This window comes from Colius striatus, chromosome 3 (genome assembly GCF_028858725.1).
Source record: "Colius striatus isolate bColStr4 chromosome 3, bColStr4.1.hap1, whole genome shotgun sequence".
Classification (NCBI taxonomy): Eukaryota; Metazoa; Chordata; class Aves; order Coliiformes; family Coliidae; genus Colius; species Colius striatus.
In genome coordinates, this window is record NC_084761.1 from 86,826,404 (window position 1) to 86,847,161 (window position 20,758).

The 20,758-nt window shown below is 34.5% G+C and overlaps 1 protein-coding gene across 14 annotated transcripts in view; it reads right to left on the reverse strand.

Moving 5' to 3' along the window:
• LOC104555463 (janus kinase and microtubule-interacting protein 2) overlaps positions 1–20,758 on the reverse strand; it is a 211,451-nt gene that overhangs the window by 150,701 nt on the left and 39,992 nt on the right. For 7 of the 14 annotated variants that reach the window (XM_061992944.1, XM_061992947.1, XM_061992945.1 and 4 more), the window contains exons 1-2: positions 10,158–10,317; positions 8,586–8,679 (exon numbers count right to left, since the gene is read on the reverse strand). The gene's annotated coding sequence lies outside the window, so the exon portion shown is untranslated. Of the gene's footprint in view, positions 1–1,426; positions 2,246–2,276; positions 2,402–3,105; positions 3,646–7,397; positions 7,939–8,585; positions 8,680–10,157; positions 10,318–12,590; positions 12,786–20,758 lie in introns of those variants that run through there. The other 7 variants (XM_061992934.1, XM_061992935.1, XM_061992933.1 and 4 more) reach the window with 6 other exon arrangements.

Consider the following 20,758-nt stretch of genomic DNA (forward strand, 5'->3'; position numbering starts at 1 on the left):
AAAATAAGTTACACAGTATTTCATCATCTTATCAAAGTCATATCCACTGTAATCTGATGTCTACAGAAAAAAACCTCTATGGTTATGATGAATACAGCATATAAACAGAAATTAATTGAGGCTGGATGTGTTTTAGTGGGATTAGTTTATTTCCTGTAGCATGGAAAAAGCACTTCTCACATTAATGTATCATAGAATCATACAATGGTAGGGGTTGGAAGGATCAGTTATCATTCCTATTATTAATAATTTTCTTCAACTATCACAGCATTTGGATATATAGAAAAAACATTCTAAAATTACTCTTTAAAAATATCATATATAAAATTTGGTCACTTCCAGGTTGATAGTTTGATATGCTCTAATAAAAACTTGATATTTAACTTAATTTTCATTCCTCAGAATGCCTCTAAGCTTAAAAAAATATTCAATTAGTTAAATCTGCTTTATGTAATAGTAAAGGAGAATATCAATAGCAGACAAAGAATTTTAATGACAATAATTAGGAAATCACATGATTAATTTTCTTAGATGGTAGTTACAGAAGCTTAATCTAGGGCTTTTTTTTTTCCTCTCTGCTCTCCTCTACAAATTAACTTGATGTTTTACAAGAACAAACTGAGCAACAAGTGCTATTAATGATGAGTTTCTAAACTCACATACTCTGCTCATTTTAAATATCCACATAATTTTCATCACCAAATTCACAACAGAGGTTCATACTTTCATATTAAATTACATTCCAGGAATATTTTATTTCAAGTAAAATTGCTTTCAAATTTCAAAAGAATAAATTCCTCTTTACAAACTACTTCTGCATAGAAGTTATTTTAGAAATTGTATTAAAATGAAAATCCCAGGCATTCTTCAGCACATACTTTCTACAGGGTTAATAACTAATACCTCAGGTATGCACAGATAAACATCATTTCACAAGTTCAACTAATTACCTAAGTTTTATTCTCTTCTTTATGGACTGGTAAACACAAAACAAGGAGTTAGATACCTTGCTCAAAATTACAAGTCAAATCAGTTTGAAAATGAATAGAACTCAGGACAGCAAGTCTCAGCCTATTTTGCAATATTCCTGTGGAGTTATTTCATCTATAAAGAGTGAATGAAATAAGACCAACTATATCAATGATATCGTAAAGTAACTTAAGTGAAATCATTGTTTTGCATTGTAATATCAGATGTCTTTCCTTTGAAACTTGATAATCTATCAATTTATTATATAGAATAAAATCTACTCTGTTCCTTAAATTCTTATAATGAAAATGTAAAAAGTATAATGTGTGAAAAAAGAAGAAACCAAATAATATTTTATTTGTGCATTGAGTTTACCTTAAAAAAGAAATAAACACCAGTGCTATTGTGATTTAACATATAATTGCTGATTAAAAAAATAAATCAGCAAAATACTTACAGTAACTTGAAACAAAGAATCCTTCATTCAGTAGAAGAAACTTGAAGAATTATTTTTCTTAATAAAAGAATTTCATGCTTTTAATCTACAGAGCTTCTGTGATGCTAAAGACCATTTAATCAGTATATTTCATCCAAAATCCTTAACCATGTGGAAAATTTGAATTCAAAATCAGTTGCTAGTGTTATTTTCCTGGTCAATTTGTAAAGAAAACATGAGATACAGACACATTATATATAATTTAATTCAGCTAAAGAAACCAAAAGGATCCCTCATTGGCCTGGCTATATGATTTTTAACCTCATTATAACCTCCACTGCTCCCATCTTGATTACAGTTTGGAACAAAGAACATTTAAGCTATACCTATGTTCGCTTCTCCATCAGTAAAATGAGAAAGTAGGGTAACTGTGCTTGATATGGATATACATGACATTCAGGAGGTTGGCACATCTCTTTTTTCTATTGTAGCTAGCAACAGGACAAGGGATGAAGCTAGAACACAAAAAGTTCCATTTAAGTGTAAGAAAAAACTATTTCACTGTGAGAGTGAGGGAGCCCTGGCACAGGCTGCTCAGAGGGGTTGTGCAGTATCCTTCCTTGGAGGTCTTCAAGACCCTTCTGGACAAGTTCCTATGTGACTTGATCTAGGTTGACCTGTTTCTGCAGGGAAGTTGGACTAGACAATCTCTAAAGGTCCCTTCCAACCCTACTATTCTATGCTTCTATGATTCCATGATCCAGAGAAGAGAAAAAGAGATTTTAAATGTGAAGTGTTTTGAAATTACCACTTACATTTTGATCTCTCCTAACCATATCATGTTCCCAAGCATATTGTGAAGATACTATACCATTCAGTATGAACATCTAAACTTCTGAATATGTTCTTCAGAGGATGGCTTGTCTCTGAAGTCCTGGTCATGCAAAACTCTCAATGACTGCAGAGTTCATATTCTACCACAAAGTCACTATCATTCAAAGCCTTTAACAAATAAGGTCGTTTGATCAGATATCAGAATCATGCTCTTGTCTACTTTGTCTAAAAGCTGTTTAAATTACACTTATATTAGTCTTTAAAAGCAGAGTTCATCACTAGTCTTTGTAGTATTTTTTAGAATTTAAAAAAAAATAATCTCAAAACATTTTACTTTTTCTTCCTGCAACTCACAGCAGTTAAAAATTGTATCTTTCAGGTAAAATAGCAGCTTAGACCCAGAATCTGAAGAAAATCACCCTCTTCGCTTACGGGCATTAAGAAAAAAAAGAGAAAAAAAAATCACTAGAAAATCCAAAACAAACAAAAAATCCCCATTAACCTGCACTGGTGGGCATAGGAATGTTTCCATTTCTACTCTTCCCTAAATACACCTTCCAGTGTATCTATTTCAAAAGCAGGAACTATAGCAACACAAAGTCGCTCTATACACTCAGAGCGGCACAAAGCCCAGACACACAAGGGCTACAGCAGAAGAGCACACATCTTGGTTCCCAAACAACCAGCAAGTGCCTAGTTTCTCTTTTAGGTGACTACTCACATTTATTGCGTGGATAAACGTAGGATACACAACAAAAGACAAAAGAAACCCTCAACTAGTAAACACAGTGAGAAGAAGGAAAAAAATAGTCTGATGTGACAAAATCTGGCTTTACTGACTTAGAAGCTTCAATTTATTAACTCACCATACATCAGTTGAGAGGCAAGTTTATGAAGGCAGCACAAGACAGTCCCACAGTCGCTCCATGAATAAAAATAGCCACTTCCTGAACTGTGAGTTCTACACACTTACTGCAAATCTTAAGATTATTTTAATATATTTTATATTTAAAAAAATTAGGGAAGACTACTGGATTCTAAATCAAAAGTCAGCTTTTCAGCAATCTCTGGAACATACCAAATGTCTCACTTTGCTGGATCAGTATAGGTGCATTTGTAACTCAAGAAAAAGGTCAACAACAAAAGAAATAAACTTGATTGCCAACTGTTCAACCTTTTGGGAGACTAGGATATGAGAGATCAAAATATTTAACATGATGAACAAATTATCCCTCGATTGGTGTTATATGTTTTGGGAAATGCATTAAATCTATAAGGTAAATCAATCAGATGGAAAACCTGTAAAATCAATTAGCTGACCAGTGTTCCAATTGTAACCTCTACTTTCTCTTCTGTTTGCTTTAGAGTTTGAAAGGATGTACTTTAGCACTACAATCTCTTCCCTGGTTTTAGTAAGAAAGTCATAGAATAAAGTAATGATGCTGCTATATATTAAATAGCAAGAAATTATAACAGTAAAAAAAAAATCCTAAATGAAAATGAAGGTATATAAAAGAATTTTGATTACTTAAGAGTAAGAAAAGAAAAAAACTTAATAGTTCTTGGTGAAAAATAAGTATTTAAAGAAATGCAAGTCTTTAAACATGATTCTGTACTGAATTCAAAAAATAACTGGAAGGTTATATCTCTAAAGAGTGAGTCTTACAGAATTAAATAATCATCAACAGGAATATTAAGTACATCTATAAACTTAAGTAATAAATTCAGATAAAATAATATGGTAACAATAAAAATTTACTAAATGGTGTCATTCAAAATTCAGCATTCCAGTCTTGAACAACATTATTCAGCTTCAACACGATTTTTGGAAGGTGAAGTTGTTACTGAGTCATCTCAGCTGAATAGCAAACAAAAACACAGGTGCAGGGGGAAAAAAAAAAATGCTGCTTGTTCTAGACACTTTGTCTACAAAAAAAACAGTGTTCTTTATTTTAGTTCAACTTTTCTCCTATAATACTGCATAGTCTATGAGGCGCTACCCATTATACTATAATAAAATGTATTACTCTATCATCTGACAGTAGTAAATGCAGTGGACGCAAGCACTATGTTAACTTGGGAAGTAACTGCCAGTTCACCTACGTTATAGTTTAAAAATATAATCAACCAGTGACTGTATGAGAAAGACAACAATCATAGCTCCCAATGCTCAAGATGAATTTTTCACAAGGTTCAGATGACGTGTATTTCCTGCTTCAATTCTTGGCTCTGTATAATAAAACATGATTGACTGGATAAAAGCAAAAGCATCTCTACAGGATGTAAAATAATACTTTTATCAGTCATAAAATATAAATACAAATGAGAATAATTTTCCAAGTACATTGTAGACTAGTCACATTTTAGGTACTCATTCATGAGCTAACTAAAGAGACAGATCTACTTCCATAAGAGCTTTTGAGGGTTATTCTAAACAGTATCCCACTTTGGGAAATGCAGCTCCCTTACACTGGAACACTTTTCTAAGTGTCAGGTCCAAGGGAAAGTTTGTGATTTCTTTGGTGGGTAAAACCAAAAGCATCTTTATTGTTAATTAACAGTTCCACATTCATTTTTGCAGATGCCTAGACTACAGTCCTGAGACAATCTTACTTTAACAGAAAAACTCCTGTAGTTCAAAACTATATGGAAAGCAATCACCAGGAAGCTCTAAGTATTTTTAAATGTTATTTTACAGAAAGAGCTCATAATATCAGAAGCCTGTTGAGCACAGTTAGTGGTAACTTCTTTGCTCTGTAGAGATTCCAGAGTAACATGAGTTAGACTTTTGTGACACTTCACTCAGAGTCATGGAATCATATAATTGTTTCGGTTGAAAAAGATCTTTAAGATCAAGTCCAACCAATAACCTAACACTGCCAAGCCCATCACTAAACTATGTCTACCTATCTCTGTTATTTTTTTAATTGTAAAGGGCTGTAAGAGTTAAATCCTGAAACTGGAAGAATGAAAAATTCAGGGATGATAGCTGTGTAGAAAATATACAAGACAACTGACAGGCTGCGGGAGAAAGGTTCAGATTCCCAATTTGATGACTTATGAGAGAGGCGTAACCTTGCTGGGAGAAAAACTGGGGTAGTCCAACACTTTCCTGAATGCTGAATATTTACTTTATTATTTTGTAAATCAATATGATAGGCTTGAGATGGCAAGTAGGTGTAAAGAGAAGAAAAGGCATTTCTGTATGTGTAGTTTCCACATTTCAATAATTATTGTTTGCCATTAATCACTTTTATTAAGCCTGCAAGCTACGTCATATTGTGCCAGGCTGGCCTGCGTTCCCACTGTACTGCTCCGTCACAGAAGAATTACATAGCCATGTGCACAGCACAATGAGCATATCAGTCATCACAATAAAGTTACAGCACTGCATAGGTTGAGGACAGAACTTCTTCATCTACCAAGGAGCAGCTCAACTTCAACCAAACTCATTAAAATCATGACTCTTAGCCAAAATGAAGGTGACAGCCTATTCAAGTAATACAAGATGACTGATTAAAGAACATGCTTATTTTTTTCCAAAGATGCCATCACTTTCCACTTTTAAAGCCAAATACCTTGGTTCCTGAGATCAAAATAAATATATACACTACAGAGTTGGCAGCGCTATTGCTTTAAGTTACAGAACCCCCACAGAGTATCTACCTGCCCTGAGGAATTTAGGACCTCAAAATCATGTTTAATTAATTTATCAAAGACTCCTGCTCAACTTCAATATTTTTCAAGTAAGATACCGTATATTCAAATTTAATTGCAAATCTAACTCGACAATGATAACAATATTAATAATAATAGATTATTTTATGGACAACGCACAGGCTAAGGCTTGATGAATTTTGGTTTCTTCTATAGTTCTGTTACAGATTCCTTGTACAACCTTGAACAAATCATTTAATTTAAAACAGGTATTATGCTTGCCTAAGTCAAAGATATTCTGAGGACAGTACTAAATTATGAGATTGAATAGAGGTTATAAGAAACGAGGCTCATGAGAACCTAGCAATTTTTAGTTAGGAGGAATCATCAAGTTTAGTGTCTCACAAAACTTCAATTTCTTTACAAGATTTGTTAACTTTCTCGTAGCAGTGCTCTGATAATGAGACAGCTAATGTTGTCTCTTCAAGTATTGACATTTGAGTGAATTTTCTTTGAAATGAATAGAGCTTAAATCACTCTGGTCATTAGCTGATGCAATAGCATCACCTGGGATAAAATATTTAAACTGGATGTTTCATCCAGACAATAGCTTCTTTCCCCTCTCAACTCTCTACATTCCAAAAGGGAGCAGTGTAGCAGCTTAAAACTACAGCCAGTAAAAACACAGCTAGATGCTAACACAGCAAGAGCCTGGAGGCAAACTTTTATATCTTTCTCAGCTTAAACAGGACAAAGACAAGCATCACAAAGCACAAGAAAATCACACAGGGGAAACTGTGAACTGAAGACTTCCTTTGTGTAAACATCCTCCAATATCACAAGATGAAACTGCTTCACCTTCGTGAGAAGACTACCAATAAACTACCCTTCTGGTAACTGCCAGTAAATTTGATTCAAACTGTGCCAGGCTTGTTGGAATGGTTGTTGGCAACTAGATCACCAGAAGCAAAAATGTTCTTTTTGAAGATGCTTTAAGTTGAATGTGATGGCCACAAAGACTATTTAAAAAATAGTTTTAAGGATAGCATCTCTCGCAGTGTTAAAAAACCAGACACATTCAGTCATAATTCAGCTTAAAAACTGCAAAATGTGCAATTATATATAAATAACAAAACTCTTGAATTACTCTGTGACAAGCTACTGTAGAACATGAGACTGACTGCTACCCAGATTAGACTGTCCAAAAGTATTTTGAAGTTCAGAAATTAATCAATGCACACAAATGTATGTACACGAGGAAAGAGCTACCAGAAAGAAAGCTTAAGAAAGCTCTAATGAAACAAGAGATAATCTTCTCTGTGATGTAGTCCACTTCTTATCATTAGCCTAAATAAGAGATCTATCCACTGTTTCTCTGCTCTTTCCTCATAATCAAGTCTCAAAGGCAGAAGACACGTGCATATGAGAAAAGAAAGCAGAAAAAATAAGGGTGATACTAAAGGTGAAAGTTACACACAAATCTAATGACTTAAGTCATTACCTGTGTCCACTGTCCTTGTACAGGAAAAGGAAAATAATGAAATGCTACCTGTTTCAGCGAACAATGTGAATAAAGTGAAGATCTTCACTAACACTTCCCAACTGTTGCAAGAGTTTAAGGTTATGAAATTACTAGACGTTTCTTTCTTCTCAAGAAAATGTAATGGGTTTTCTTTCACTGTTCTGACTAAAGAGCCCACTTTGAAATCTTAGATTAATCACTGGAAGTTAATTGAAATGCCCAAATTCTCTTCAGTGCCCTTCTACTACCAAATTTCTCATTTTTTTTCTTGGGTTATAATAGCATCCAGCACACTTGGAAACTGCTCTCCACCAGTAATATAACCCCTTATCACTGATGCTCCTCTTTCATTTACTTTTATTAACTTTAAAAGACTGTTGACATTTAGATGACTAAATGTAAGGCAGGGAAAACATAAAATTATGCTTGTACAGGAAATCATTACAACTGCACTCTTGCAAGCAGTTCAGCACAAGTTCTTTCAGTTGAGAAAAATAGGAAGTCATCTTTTCACAGTTTCCTGAAAAGCACAGAAATAATAAGCTGCCACTATTGAATGGATGGAATAAAGGGCAAGTGATCTAAAAGGCAAAACAGTATAAAGTCTCAGAAACACAGGAAGGTACTACAATTCTCTGCATCCCTTTCCACCTCTTGTCCCACCTCTTTTCTGAAACAACCAGAAGGTAATACAGTATTTCTGTAATACGGAAATGCAAGCTTCTTAGTGAAGCAATAGGAACGTTTCTGCTACAGACTGGACACTTGTCATTTACATCTCAGTATATTTCCTTCATCTGATTCCCCTTTGCATTTCTTAATTTCAAGCTACATTTCAAATAAAGCAAACAGAATTTATCTCTCTCTTTATTAGTTTTAATAGCAAGAAGTAGTGCACAGTCTAGCAGGGTTGTGGCAAAGATGCTACAGCATCAAGCCTGCACAGCATTGTGTTCAGCAGTTGCTAACTAACCAAGTTTAAAGTTTTCTCCAACTCAGATTGTTTAATTAATTCTGATCTCCTCCACCCTCAATATTTTCCATCTTGATCATCTTCAGGATGCCTTCTTAATGTTCCTGACTTCAGAGCACATCTACAAAACCATTCATTCTGTCTACACAGAAATCACTCTCAGACATACTAAGCTATCACACTTTTTAACAAACCTGAATTGTCAGCTTCTCTTATTCTCCTTCCTAAGGTGTAAAGAGAGAGAATTCTTCCTGGATCATGAACCAATACTGTCCCCAGATCAGGACACTGTAATTATAAATATGTGATAAAATTTCAATAGGTGATAAAGTTTCTGGGTTTGATAATACAGTGCTTTTTCCACACAATAAATCCTTAATTCATGTGCTTGTTAGCTTGGATACAACCTCTAAACAGTGGCTCAACATCTAAAAATAATTCAAGTAAAGAGAATCACATAAAACAATTCATTTAAAGAGATTCAATGAGTGAAATAATTTCTGACTTCATAGCTGACAAAATGTGTTTCATCAAGATCAAAGTACTTACAGAAGGTGACTAACACAGAACTCAGGAGTATACCTGAGAATGACACCATCTAGCACCCTATGCTAATGCTGTATCTTCAAATTACCATCTCTGAAGACTAAGCAATTTTTCAGACCAAAAAGGGTGTATTCCCTCATTGTGGTAGGCTGTATTTGCTAACTGGCATTGCTGGGCTGATGCTCTATTTTATTAAATTCAGTTTCTAAACTCACACATGTGGTCCTATGAAATGTAATTCGTTCCCATATTTTGCTTTCCTCATTTTTTTTCCTGCAATAATCAACATACAAAAGAGTTACTAACACATTTTTAATAGCACATGTTAATAAATACGATTCTACTAAATATATTCCCAGCTGAAGTAACTTTTTCAAACAAATTTGAGGTAGACTCTCTGGTTCATGTTAAAGTTTAGGTTTTGATACAAAGAGAACAGAGTCCACACTAAATAAAAAGTGAATACAGATGAGAGAAGGAGTGTTTCAGCGTGTAACGTTTTTCAGGCATACTGACTCCTAATTTTATGTAAAATATAGGATGTGCAAAAAGATCACACAAAGCAAAAAAGGAGCAGAAAAGTCTTCATGAATTAGAAGTCTGTTAGAAAGCAGTTTCCTCCAAATAATATATAGAGTACTTGATTGAAGAACTGCTGTACTGTGGTACTCAGCCACATCTTGAAATTGATTGAAGAGAGACATGATATATATAAAAATAAGTTTGTGCTTAAGACTACTTGTAATACAAAGATCTTCATAACATACTTAACATAAATATGAATAAATGGAGTAGGCATTTACGGGTGCAGGATGCAGGAAGGGTTTCCTTCAGAAAGGAAAAGTTTCAAATGTTGAGATAACTAGTGCACTTCAAAACTATTCTCCTGGAAATCAGGATTTCTACAATGCTACAACATAAAACATGCCTTCCTTCTCCCCCATTGCCACAATAAAATCACATTTTCAAAGGTATTTAATATTCATAATGCATTGTTCAGGTCTATTGAATTTACAAGTTAATTGAATGCATGAGCTGAGAAAAGCAAAGAAAAGGCCATAAAGAGAACCATAACCATGAGAGAGCCTATTTATCAAGAAAAAACCTAGGTATTACAAGGACAGCTTATCCTAAAGAATTGTAAACACTGCCACCTTCATGGTCTCTCACTCTTTATCGAATGCACACCATATAGGCCATAGGTTTCTCCCAGTTCATACCTTCTTTTTTCACTCAGTCATTTATGAATATACAAAGAGCTTCATAACAGACGGAAGAACTGTTACGCTTAATAACGGACAGCAAGGCATACATATATGAGAGAAGGTGTCAGAAAATTTGGCTTAGTTTTCTTTTTAACACTTCTTATAAACATTCAACATATACAGTACTTTTAGATGACTACATGAAGCATTACCTTATCTTAGCATGACCAGCATGACTTATCTAACAGGAAAACATGTGTGGGAATCTTGCCAGCAGCTGTACAGCTGTCAGCTACGCAAATGTACTACTTTATTATATTTACTAAGATTAGGAAAAACTATTCAGACACAAGTATGTTGTAGTACTTATTTTCTGTGTTTGAAGAGTAATGGATCTGTAATTGCATGGCTGAAATACTAAGTAATATTTGTACAGAGGACTAGTCAGCATAGATAGATTGTTCAAAGGATGTTAATTAAAAAATGGAAATATGAGAGCAACATACCAAAGTGTATCCGAATTTTATTTCCATCAATAAAGAGAGGGGGAAAAAATATCAATTCTGTCAGACTTCACAATCAGTCAGCAAAACAAAGAGTCATTTTTTTAAAATAAGCTTGACCCTATACACAACACTTTCCAGCAATCCTAATTTTTCACAGATGCAGACAATTTTTCTCTAAAGTGAAGTGCCTGCACACAGCTGCATGATGCAAAGCACTGTTCCTTCATGAATCTATCTGTTTGCACTGCCATGCTGAGGAGACAGCTTAGAGGTATCAGTCTAGTCAAATAATTAAGACATTTAAATGCAAGAAATGTGACTAAGCAAATAAGACAGAGATCAGATAGGGAGGGGTTTTTTTTCCTGCAGCACTGGGCAAATGTGCATAAGCAATCCAGAGAATGAAATCTCTCTGCTCAAATTTTCATCAGCTAGAGTCAGGTAAATAGGAAATCTCCTTCCTATAGGTAATTTACATGTGATAAAATCATTTGTCAAAACACATTAGTTGTTGAAGACTCTCATGTTTTAAGGATTGTTTTTTCATTATGCTGAGTCAGCTAAATAACATAATAAGTCTAAATTGACTTCTTGATCTATGTTAAATGCTTTGGATGTACAAGAATAGGACAGACTGAAGGACAACAGGGGAAAAAAATATCCTTTTTTTTTTTTTTTGCTTTGTAATGACTACAGTACAATGAAAGTTTCTGAAGCATTAAAATCAAACATACTGACGAACTATTAGATGTACTCGAGTGTTGTAGAACACAAGCAAATATATCCAGATAGGTCCTACGGCATGTTCTACATCCTACATTTTTACCTGACCCTTTCCTTCTCAATGAATTGTTCAGTAATGATCATGCACTCTACAGCTGTCATTTCCCTTACCACTTGCCTTACTTAGGGTCATTCAGAAATTGTTCACTATGCACTGTATCAAATATAACAGTACAGTCCATGAGCAGCAAAGAGGTGACAATTTCAATATATAAACTGCAAAATATCTACAACAAAAGGGTATGTCCTGAGTTACTCTTGCTTTCCGTGTCTTTCTAGATTGCAGTTTCTTGACAAATCTTGTTTATACTCACAACATATTTCTAGAGAAAAAAAAAATCATTTCTAGGGGTTCATGGCATTTTCCTGCAGTAAGGACAGTTACACAGAGTTAAGAGTTACACAGAGTCTCCTAATATTTCTAATCTTAATAACTGCATCAGCACTGCAGTTCCATTGCAGAGATATCTCAAAATGAAAAAGCCAGGAATTAGGTGCTGTGTAAACTGTCATCCTTACCATACTTCTCCAATAAAAGGAAAGCGCTATATTTCCCCATATATTACTCTGTCCTTGAAGCAAATAGAATATTGTGGTGGTTTTTTATGCACAGTATATATAGTATCCTTCTGAATACCCAGATATGCACACTATAAAAACATAAAAGTTAACAGAAGGTTAGGAAAATCTGTTGAAGAAGCTTTTCATCCAACTGAGATCAAAGCAATAAAAGCCTTTCTTCTTTTATAATGGTGACACGTATAGTAAAGTATGACAGTGGTCAAGTTAGCAAGCATATGATAAACAGAAAATACTGAGCAACATTCTGTACTGTCTAGTTTAGATGCCTTGGGTGGGGAGAAAATTAATAATGAAAAATCTTGACAAAGAAAACATTCATATCATCAAAAAATTTATTCACTGAACACAGAAAGTCTCTATGTAAAGGGAATCATACTCAAGCAAAGGCAAAAAAATATTACAGATTTGGTTTATTTTATAGCCTGCAAAATCTGGTTGGGTTTAAAGTCTCTTAGTATAGAAAAAAATCAAACTTGAAGTTTCAAATTATATTGTCTCTAATCAGTTGATAACATCATATCTGTATTGTAGACTTATTTTCTTCCTATCCAATGAACATGCTTGCAATGCACGATACCTTTCTCTTGTCCACAAGTTTCAGAGGGAGCTGTGTTCAATTTTAACTTTAAGAAGTGAAGACTGAAAAGCACCAGTAGCTGAGTCACTAGGTATGTTTGCACTGGGAATTTCCACACCACAACTCTTAGTCCTGTTGGTATGTTCGCTCCTTCATCAGCAAGGAGGGATTTCTGATCAATATTAGTGACATCATCTGTTAAGCAAAAGAAAAGAGATTTAATCCAAATCAGATTTAACAGCTTTGATCGTAGTAATGCAATTAAAAAAAAACTTACAAAGAGTAACAAGATGCAGTAGAATAAGGCATGCAGAATTTTAAGTGTGATATCTTCTATTAAGAACAAATATGCACTAATTCATGGTCTTTGCTAGATGGTCTTCAATGAAAGCAGGATGAAAGCTACTTGACAGTTAGATCAGGTCAATCCAGACTGTTGACTTGGCTTAGCTAACACTAAATTTGAATTCCATTTCAACACATTTCAATTGGCATGATGGCCACTTATGGATTGTCACATACAGTCTGGCCATTACTATGGATCTTTATAAGAATACACCAATTTAAGGAAGTCATAATGTGTCTTGTTAGACAGAATGAATATCAGAAAACCTGAATACTATTTTTCTGTCTATGTATAACCTTCCAGTGCAGTGCAGGTAATGATAATTGACAACAATTTCCTCTCTGGAAAAAAAACCCCCACACATAATAGAGAGATGCACAAAGTTTTGATTTTGTTTCACTTCACATTTCTTGATAATATTTCAACATATTTTGGTCACAAGGGGAAACAACAGAAACATTCAAAATTTTGTTGATATGCACTGCATGTTAGTTTGGATTGCCATTTCCCATGCACAGGAAAACCCATTACAGAAATAATATTATCTTTGGGGTGATAACTTTATGGAAAATGGCACTCTGAAAACTTAGTATCTAAAAGAAATTATCTACTTCAATTTTCCCAGAGTCTCTAAACACCTATGACAGCAGTTTTATTTACACTATGGTATACAGAAAAGAGTCAAGTCTTCTCAGTAATAAATCTCAATACCCTTTGTATTAAAGTGTTAATGAGGAAATGTGATTCAGACAAAGTAAACAAATTTCATCAACATCTAGTGCAGACACAGCCATACTGAGGTCTCCAAAGCAGAGAGCTGGCAGACATGACACAGAACCAAGCAAACTCCCTGACTTTTGAGCAAGAGAACTGGCAGACAGACCAGATACCCCATCTCAATGTTACTGAAACATGACGGATATATCTATTACCACATACACAGTTCAGATCTTCACAAAAAATTATCCTTCATATTAAAAATATCAGGCTTGCATCCAACAGTACCAGTCTCAAAAATGTAACTCCTAAATTATTTCCATTGTTGTGAAATATTGTACTCATTTCCAGTGGTTTTTTTAAGGTCATCAAGTCAATCTGTTGTTAGTGGCTTAAAAACTAAACCCTCAGGGAATAAAGTACTAGCTTATTTGTTCAATAAAGACAGTCATCTAGGCAGTATTTGATGTAGAAAGTAAATAAAAATCTTTATATTCATTTCCTTAGGGCCAAACTCACTGCTGTGAGAGAATATATATTAGAGGAGGATGAAAGTAATATCATGTCAGGAGATCCAAGTGCTGAAATAGCTTAGTCAGCATGCTTAAGTAGCACACAAGGTTGGAAAAGAGGAATTAAATTTATTTATGTAGTAACAAACCTCCATAGGGAGAGAGTGAGGCCAAAAGCCTCCATTTTTTTATGATATCACATATGTCTGACTTTACCCTATCTTCATCACACTTTTTGAGTTGCCCCATTTGTAATTATTTCAATAGTATTATTCCACAGAAAACAATGTTTTGTTGCTTTCTTCTGTTCTTCAGGAGGAAATCTAAATACATTTGAGCAAAATGGAATTAGAAAAAAAATCCAAGTTAAAATATAAATCCAGAAACGCCTAAGAGAAGGCAAGATTTCTCTTGTCAAAGGCAAGGCAACACAGCAATCAGGTCAATAGGATGATAACAAAACAGAACAATACCCACAAGACTCAGAAGAAAAAAAACTCCATGACTTCAAATTCACAAGTTGTCCAGGTAAGTTATCTGCATTTAAAAATGTACTTTCTATCAGATCTATTTGTTCTGCAATATCAATTCTTCTAAAGAAGTTCCTAGATTCTGGAAAACTCATGATTAAGCTACCTTTAAATACTCTAGTAAATTTGAAAATAAAAAGTATCTTAATAATACCTTCCTTCTCTATAAAGTGAACAGTGTTTACAAAAGTTTTGAGGGAATAATGAAACATCAGTGTAGAACCTGCAATTTCAAGTTGCAGTAATAATAGTACATATAACAAAAATACAGTACAGCAATGTGACAATATCTACTTTTTACAGTGAATGTCTCAATGGCACAGCACACCAGTGAAATTTGAAAAGCAGAATAATTAGCAGTAAGTCTTGCAGAAACTATGGTCAATTTGAAACATCTAATTATGCCAGTCACTAGAAGTTGTTAATGCTATTCACAATGAATTACCAGCAACTGCTGGAAGCCTACAACCCAATAATCCTTCAGTAATCTTCCTATAGCTTCTTAAAACATATGGTAATACAAAAATAACTTAAAATAATTGGATACTTAATTTCTCATTTCCAGTCGCTGCTAAGCTACATCTACTTCTAATGGTGGGGTGGTGGGGGAAGGACAAACACAGGAAGCTGGTGCTGTGGAAGCCTATCTGTTAATCTACAAACAGAGCATAAACTGCACTTGTTCAAATTCATTCACAATTTAATGTCTATTATGCTCATCAAAAACTTGTTAAAGAATCAAAACTATTGTAAAAATAATTTGACAAATGAGCTGATGTTTGATAAATTCATTCACTAACTTCATTCAGTGTAATAAAGTCACCAGCATATTCATATCCTGTAGTACATGCTAAATAAAGACTGTTGATTCAATTAAGTCCTTTATTATATAATGACTCTCTTGAGAAAAGTTCACTTACCAAAATGAAGGTTTTATTTCTGTTTACATGGCAATGACCTGCCACACTTGTCAACACTTCACAGATAGCTAGGAAAGGCCAGAAAGCACACCCAAGTATGTCCTTTCAGGGTTTTTATTTATAAAGACATTGAATTTTTGTTGAAAATTTTGTTTTCTCATACATTATTCCATCATTTCAGGTAACTTGGTATATTGAGAGTAACATAAATTTAAAGGTAAGAGAGAAAACACTGATGCAAATTTTCACCCTTTCCTTTAGAGTCCCAGAATAGACAATGCTCTCAGAGTCTCTCCGTGATTCTGTGTGTGACTTTAGCCAGATCTACTCATATGAGACACCTTAGTTCATTTTAACTCTTAAACAGAGTACATTACTTGCAGAACATTTACAATTCCTCCGACAAATAGCATCACTTCATGTAGAGTCCACACATGCAGAGTGTGTGGACTATAGGGTAGAGAATCTCAAAAGAATTCATTTTCCTGTAGAAAAGAAGTAGTAACCCTTCCTCTTGTCCTTCATACCTCAAACAGCAATGCTTTGTAATGGGAATGTACTTAATGATTGGCTTTTGGTCAGAAGTTTTTCTAATGAAGAGTCAGAGGAAGAAGGGAAGGGGTTCCTTCTTACCACCATATGTTGAAGTATGGAAAAAGCATATTTCTTTCTAAAAAAACCCCATGACATTTTACTACAATATCTTGTTTTATTCTCTAAAGCTTTATATTCATGATAGTAATTTAATTTATATATTTGTCAGTAAGACAGCTATTTGTCAGGCATAAAAATTACATGCAAGAAGACTGCATCTTACCATTCTTGCCTCCAGTCTTTTTTTCTATTGTGATATTTGCTTTGGTGCCACATTCCCTGGGATTTCGAGCCAAGTAAAGAATTTAATTACACCTGAATAAAAGTAGCACAGATGCAGCCTTTCATGAATGGAACTTGATGTGTCAGCAGCTAGAACACGTCAGCAAAGAACACTTGTACCCAATATACATCACTTGTTCTCTCCTTTACCCATTCAGTCTCCACTTAATACATCATATTACAACCTGAAAATGTGAGGTTTTCTGCTGTGGCTGAACCAAAAGCAGATAGAAAAATAAAAACAAAATAAACAAAAATTATTTTTGAAAGGATCACCAGAAAACAAAGACATTCTAAACATAAGTTTCAAGGTAAGTTATTGTGAATGCATTGTGGCCCAAGATAGAAAAAACCCCCAGAGGCATCCCCATTTAATACAAAGACTTATCAGCAAGAAAATATCATGGCATGATATTTATGAACCACTCTACATATCCTCAACAACATAAACAGCAAAATGTGCAACAACCTTCTCCATCCTCTACACAGGGAACAAACTTTAAGAGGATAGAATGACTTGCGGAACTCTTTCCTACTGAAATAGCAGAAATCAAAGACATAGTAAGCAGTAAGTTCATGCCTACAAATATTTCTTTGATGACTACCAGAAATAATGACATAAACTTTCCTGATCTGCAGTAATCTGTTGTTTCAATTGCAAAATACGTCTTCAGTGAACGAAACACAGAATTTTTATTTAGATACTATAAATACTGACAGACATAAAAGTAGTTACTCACTTTCCTGCCTCCTCTATATTACAGCTTTCCAGTTTGGCGTCCCTATAACAAGACACACATTGGGATTCATTTAAGCTCCTGTCAGCAACAGTGGACTATAAAAATAGGTCAACAATTGAAGTTCGTTTCTGTGTTGTTCCATACTGCCTTGCTGTAGATTACTAGGGCACAACTCCCAGATGGAGGGCTTACAAGTGGATTGTAGACAGTGCCTCATGCAACTGAGCTTTCATAGGAATTGATATCATTCCTGACACCTTGTTGTTTTAATTGGATTGTCAATGCAAACAAAAATCTTCCTATTGTTTATTTTTTTTCTGAAGCAGGAAGCAATAGGAAATCTTGAGGGAGTGTTTCAGAAGAATGTGAGCATGACTCGCATAAACAGTTGATTTAACACTGTAAAACGCACTTGAAAAATAAGTTAATTACAGTTTTTACTATATTTCATATGATAAATACATTGTGTAAATTGCAGGACATAGTTGTTTTGTGTGCAAAATAGGCAAATCTATATTCTCTATGTTACATAGTGCTTTTATATATTAAAGACATACAAAAACTTTCTTGGTAGTTAAGATGTCTGTGATGAAGTAGCAGCTTGGTAGGGGAGAGTTAGATGACTGCAGTGAAGCAGTAATTGGCCAGGGGAAGAGTTATCTGTGTGAAATTATCTCCTTAAAGACTTCCAATAATTAACTAATAAAGTTATCTGCAAGACTTACTTTTCCCCACTACTCCCACACACAGTGTTCAGGCCTGCATTATCAATATGACCAAAATTGCTGATGTAAGATCACCAATTAGACTTGTCCACAAAGGGAATATAAACTTACCCATGGACTTTCTTCCTCCTATTTCAGATATTAGAGATTTTGCAGTGTGCTAGCCTGAACAAGGATTCTTCCTACATCTGTAACACATAAGGCAATTGTATGTAGTTCAGTGTCCAAAGTCTTTCCGATGATGGAAAAGCAAAGGTTTCAGCTTCCAAAAAGAACTCCTATCTTTTCATTGGTGCTCCTCAAAACTCAGTATTTATTAAACTTGTCTAATGCAAGATTTATTATGTTATTCATGCCTTTAGCTTCGCTCACATATGGCTTGTTTATTTGTTATTTTGCCTCAGTAGTTCATAGAGTATATAAATATCTATGACATTCATTTAGCATTTAGATGGATATAAGCAAATACATACGGGGGGCTCTGTTCCAAAACAACTCATAAAGCCTGTTTCTTATATCTTAACCCTGAAAAACCCTTATGCAAAGGCTAGCATTTACTCATTTAGCTTAACTGACTTCTATATGCTTAATTAAAAAGAAATTTGCACATCAGCATTCACCATGAGTTTGGAAACTGCCACATGTGACTATTGCTACAAATAATAGAATTTATTTTAAATTCTATTGTGGACTCATAAGAAATCTGCATGATTACAACAGTGAATCTTCACGGTATGTGTTTTATTTTTCAGAGGTTTTGACAAACTAGTCACTAAACTTTTCCTGCAGCTCTGTGCCAGTCCTTCTCTTTAAAAAAAAAAAAAATATCCTTACAGGTACTAGTAGTCTCGAAATATGTCATTTAATACGAGAAAATTTCAAATTAGTACATTTAAAATTCCAGCCAAAAGAAGAGCCAAGTGCTATGCTGAGGATCTTTGCCAGCTGGAAGTTGGCATCATATGAACAATTGGAAAGATAAAAGCTTTTGTGTCATAATGTGACAAAGATTTTGCAGGATCACATAGCATTTCCTTTAAACTTTTCCACTAATTTGAGACAAATCCCTGGCTTTAGGTTCTGTTCTGTTTACAAACTCTTCTAACTGAATAATTTTTTTGACAATTAGTTTTAAAAAAGAAAGGGAAGAACAGCCACTATCTGAAAAAGGTCAACAATTTGGAAAGATAGAATATACTCTGTCCAAACGGGATAAAATTATCTGTCAAGAGGGAGTAGATATCAAAGATCCATTACAGAGACAGCCCACTATAATGCTACTGTCTCTTCTGTAAGACATTTATGCCTAAGCACGGACATCTATGTGCACAAAAAGGCATACCCAGGTAAATTAGAAGTAACATAAAGTTGGGAGAAAACTGATTTTTAAATTTCAGCACTCACTTTTCTTTTTCTTATTTTTGCTTTTTAAAACACAACTCTTAATAACTTTTAAATCGGTGTTCTGGGATTAACTAGCATATATTCTGAAATCAAGGAAGTCAAAGATACAGTTATTTAACATTCCATCTACAAACTAGTTATCAACTTTCCACTGCAGCACCGTCCTCTCTGTCCCTCGACACATACACCCCATCTTCCTTTCTAATACCAACACAAATTGCCTATTGTAAGGCAATAAAACATGAAGCTACCACAACAAAAAATTTTTACATCAGATCTGAAGTTTCACAGGATTTTTCATCCAAGAATAACTACATAGGTCATGACTGGTTCTTCTCCCTTGCAGGCAGTATGTGCCAAAGGAAGAGGTTTACTCAAGGTCACCCAGTGAGTCAGCAACAAATTGTGAAAAAGACTCAGGGCAATCAAGTCATATGTGCTTAAGCTGCAGCTCAGCAGTTAATTCTGCCTCAGAAGAAAACTTACACTTTCTATACATAACAGCATCACTTAGCTCCATTAAATTTGGAGATGTTTATAAGTCACGTAGATGAGGTGCTGAGGGAGATGGTGTAGTGGCTGGCTTGGCAGTATGAGGTTAGTGGTTGGACTTGATGACCTTAAAAGCCTTTTTGAATGAAATAATTTTATGATTCTATGACATCATTAGTAAGCACTCGAATTTTAACTCCAAAGTTGCAAATATCTGTTTCTAAGAGTAGCTCTGAAGTGCACAGATCCTGCGTGCTCAATAAAGACTTCATAATGATGGTAAAAATGACACATGTACATACATCTGCAATCTCTGTGCTTTTCAGTGCTCCCTTCCACATTTCAACAAGGACTTAACATTTAACAAATATCAGTATCCAGCCAGCATATTATTTCACCTATTCATAAAAAAGGTATCTTTCTGCTCAGAGACAGCATGTTAAAGTGATTCACAGGGGGAGATGATAGAAGTTTCATTCTCCTGGAAACTTCAGCAAGTCCAATTAAACAAAGTGTAACAGTTTGAAACAGGCATTGTTTGATACAAAGACATCACTATCAGTAAAGGACTTCACACTAGTTTCCACAAACAAAGAGCTGCTTCCAATTAAAATCATAGTAATGGGGGATGAGAGAAAAAAAAATACTCCAAACACTCTTCAGGTACTTGCCTTTACAAAACAACTACCCTGCAATGGGCAGTCATTTCACCAAGAGCACTGAAAGGGAACACTGTAGAGGTGCAGTTATGTGTAAGCATGCTGGCTGTTGAATTCTAGTTCTTTGTTAGTTACAGTCTAGTTATTTACAAATTCAATTCTTCAGATGTCCCTGCCATGAGGATTTCATGTCTGATAGTGGCACGCTTCACAACAGATCATATTGATTTTTACAATTGTTACTGAA